Here is a 4420-nt window from a genome sequence, read left to right as displayed (position 1 = left end):
GATTAAGACGACAATAGGAACCAGAAACTTACTTACTTTAATCCCTCCCATGTTGAACTGAGAAATAAAAGAAAGAAAATGAAGCACAAATGCAAACTAAAATGCCTATTGATTCTGATGAGGAATTTTACCACAACTAAATAATCAAAATCACAACGAGGCAGAATGATATGCTCGATCTGGTACCCACATCGATGGGAGAGGACATAGCATATCATCAATAGATCCATCTTATATGACTGGTTGCACTGGAGAAATCACACAATTCCATGTTAGATCCATATATAGTTCCGAGTCCCTATAGAAATCGAAACAGCCGGTAACCTTTTTTTTACGCAATCCCGCCGACAAAAAAAGAAGAAACGACCGAAACTAAAACCTCACCTCGGCCTTGATAATAAGGGGTGAGGTAGAAGACAGCAAGTAACTAGTAACCGAATCTGGAACTGAGAATGTTAATTAAACAGTTAAACGGCGAGCGTGAAATATAGTGTTGAATTTCTGCTATTTAGGAAAAATACAACTTTCAAACAAATATCAAGAAGCGAGTATAAATAAGTAAAAATAGTAATAATCATAATTTCCGCTGTGTGTAGTGGGTGAGGGAATACGACAGAAAGTGAAAGTCAGATGTATTCTCCGTTTCAACTTAAAGTCCATACTGCTTTAGTCGTAAATATAAAGCTAGAAAAGATATTTTAGCTAGTTATATTATTTGTTTTAGTTTATTCTTCCAAACACAATGCTATTGCCTTTGTGACTAGTCTGCTCATATAATAGTTTGTAAATAAGTGGAGACAACAGCATAAGAAGGGGATGTAGCTCAAGTGGTAGAGCGCTCGCTTAGCATGTGAGAGGTACGGGGATCGATACCCCGCATCTCCATAAAAGGTTTGATTATATTTGGACTTTAAATTTGAATTAAAATGAAGACCACGATCAAAGAATTAGCATCAGGTCAAACATGGAGGGTCAAAGCCACCAGGTCATAGAGGAAGAGCTAAGGTCAACTTAACAATTGACCAGCCTTCGGGTTAAAATCAATAATGACTTTCTACAGAATAAATGACATGAATTAGTCTACAATCAACCATATATTATTAGAACTTATTGGTATGTTCCTCTAATGCCGATTCCATGTCGGTGATTTACTTTCCACCCGAGACACACTCCGATATAAGCTTAATTACTCCTCAGAAAGTAAAAGTAAAATGGACGTGGCTGGACTTATAAAAGATATGTGATTCTTTTTAAATAAAATCAGTGAGGGTTATAAAAGTATACGAGAAATATAAAAAAGAGCAAGATATAGAATTTATGCAGGAGAGGAAAACCAGAATTACAAGGGCAGTATCGGTGAGAGTGGAGTTTATTAGAGGAGGACTAAGGTCATCAGGTCAAAGGGGCATAACCCAGGTCAAATATTCTAAAAAGAACTTTAACATCTTCAAAAGACCCAAGATCTGTCATAACCATTAACTATCTTCCAGGTTAAACTGAGCAATTCTCTAAATCAAAATGGGGCTTTAACATTTTACTTTCATGTGGAATAGATGATTTATGAAAAAAATCCTTTCTAGACGTGTTGATAGCTTCATCTCATACACGATCGAAATCTAATATACTCCACCGTGTTATTAAAACAGCAGAAAGCCCACGATAGGCAGACATTTCACATAGGAATGAAACAAGTATTGGCTTCTTTGCGTAACTGTGGCCACGTTTCTTCTACTAGTTTTACTCTTGCAAAATCTCGTTCACATTACAATGTACAGGAAAGTGCTCCTCGATCTGCTTATATGACTATCTTGATCTCAGCAAAAATGTGTTCAGAAAAGACTTTGAATTGAATAAGTTTATTGACACATGAGAGAACTTGTACCCAAGGGACGGTTGAAATAATTTTCGCAACCAAATATGATCCCCGAGTTTGTAGTTAATTTACTAATCATCACGATTAGCGGTCTTGCATTAAAACCTTTTAGGCGTTATGGCACCGAATTTATTGATACCAATTTTAAGATATCTTCTGCGATAGGTTATCTTTTTTGATAAGGTTCATTCAGTTGGGAAATGAGCGCGGAAGGAGAGTTTGGAAAACATAACGCAAGTGAATTCGTTGTTGTATTCGGAATTCCCGCCTAAACTTTTCTTTTCAGGAAAGCTTTACATATTGTTAGTGATTAGATTAAGACGACAGTAGGAACCAGAAGCTTATTTTAATTTCCCCCATTTGGACTGAGACATAAAAGAAATAAAAAGAAGCACAAATGCAAACTAAAATGCCTATTGATTCTGATGAGGAATTTTACCACAACTAAATAGCCAAAATCACAACGAGGCAGAATGATATGCTCGATCTGGTACCCACATCGATGGGAGAGGACATATCATATCATCAACTTATTCAATACGATGAAAACACCATAAAAATTGCGATGATCAAGCTAAAAGACACGCTAATGAGGACAATAAAAACAACATACGTACGTGACAGCCTTTAATCTCAAATCGATTGGAAAATGATTAATAATCAGTAGAATAACAAATTGAATACCTACTACCATTTGATATGCTGAAGAGCAGAACAAATCAAATGTGATGAAAGCAAAGCAGAGAGGAAGTATTTAATGTCATAAAAGTAATGTAAATTATTCCTACTCATATTCAAAAGCCAATAGACGGGTGGAAAGCAAACCAAGGGTGTTTTGTTAACCGATTCAAAGGGCATGCCTGAATTCCTCAGAAGACAATGTGGAGGCGTATTTAGTGTGTCTTTATGAGGCATTGATAACATTTCTCGATGATAAACGATACAAATCAAAACCTCAATGATATAAGTTCTAAAGAAAGCAATTAAAGACACTGTATCAAATCTATCAGTTGGACCAGATGAAATTAGATATAACATCCAATGAAAGATACAACTACACACACACACAGAACACACACGCACACACACACAACACACTCACACAGAGTACACACACGCACACACACACACGTACAGTAATGATGCTCCACCTTCGTCCACGCCGTGCCTGTCCTAGGTCGCTATTTCCGCACAAGTGACACAGAGTAAGGCAGAGGGATTAGGAGGGACAGTGGGGGAAGGGGAGAGGGGGGGGGAGCTGTCGACCAGGGGAGGGGTGGACTTAAGAAAGCTGGGGGTTTCAAAGCGAGGATTCTTTCTTTTGTGTTTTAAATCTTTGCAGCAGTTATTGAGTGAGCACTGGACGAGATACCTGTCAAAAAGTGATTTATACAAAAACTTCCAAATTAAACGTATGATAAAAAGGAGGCATTTTGACTATTACCTGCGACGGTACGTGTGCGTGTGTGTGTGTGAGTGAGCTTGTGTGTGTCTGGTTGTGTGTGAGTGTGTTTCTCATTCACTTTGAGTGTGAGTGTGGGTCATAATCATGCTTATTTGTTCTACTAATATCATTAGTAGAAGTAATGGTGAAATAAATGGTGATATGATAAAGAATGTTACCAGCAACAATAGAGATACACCAAATGCCCATACATATATGAAATGATACCAAGAAAGAAAGAGAGATTAATAAAAAAGGTCCAAAATCAGAATAAGTGTACCGCAAATTTTAAAAATAAATTTCCTATCAGTAGCAGAGCTATTTTCTATGACTGTTCGCACTGATGCATCCATAGCATCCGTACTTGATATATGCGTGGATCCTCGCATCGAGTCGATAACGTTTTGCATAATCCTGCTAAGAAAATGACAAATCAATAATGCTAACAACATAATTTTATGCAGTTTATTATAAGTGCTGGAGATAACAGGATGAAACCAGAACTGGAACTGGTTAAAACTATAAAAAAAACTTACATGAGAAACAGAGTTTAATTTCCGAGGCACAAAAAACAAGCCTTATGAACAGATACTATGAATAGAATACACATAGAATAATAGTAGATACACAGAAGATCTCCCTTTAGTATAAAGCGTAAGGGAATACATCAGAAGGTGTAATTCCCAATATTAAGAAAGTAAAATATATGGACACTACAGGCGAAGGCACAATAAGTTCGGTCAAAATATTCATTGTTTTTTGAGCAAGCAATACGATCTAGAATGCACCGATGAATGGTATCACCATAATTCGAAACCACTTCATGAGTACAAGAATTTCAGATCTTACTGTAGTCAAAGCAAAGGGTGGGAAGTGTACTAACACCACAGCTCCTGGTGACCATAATATTCAACAAAGAAGACAAAGTATGACCTCCAAATGAAGGAAGCAGGGCTATGCAGGAAGAGTATCGGTAATCCTAATCATAGTTGGAGGTTTAAGGACATCAACGACAAACAGGAGTGAGGATCTGAAGGAGTGTCAGTGGAGTTGAAACGTCATGTCAGGTCTAAAAAAAACGACCTTTTGGTCATAAGGAATAT

General features: G+C 37.1%; 1 non-coding gene across 1 annotated transcript; it reads left to right on the top strand.

The window, feature by feature from the left end:
• The first annotated feature begins 812 nt into the window (after positions 1 to 812).
• TRNAA-AGC (transfer RNA alanine (anticodon AGC)) lies at positions 813 to 885 on the top strand. The gene has a single exon. It is a non-coding gene; the product is annotated as a tRNA-Ala (tRNA).
• The last annotated feature ends 3535 nt before the right edge of the window (positions 886 to 4420 follow it).

This window comes from Penaeus japonicus, unplaced genomic scaffold (genome assembly GCF_977035675.1).
Source record: "Penaeus japonicus unplaced genomic scaffold, GWHDUDI00000001_assembly GWHDUDI00000033, whole genome shotgun sequence".
In the NCBI taxonomy this organism is placed as follows: domain Eukaryota; kingdom Metazoa; phylum Arthropoda; class Malacostraca; order Decapoda; family Penaeidae; genus Penaeus; species Penaeus japonicus.
This window is presented reverse-complemented; position numbering and strand designations above follow the sequence as displayed.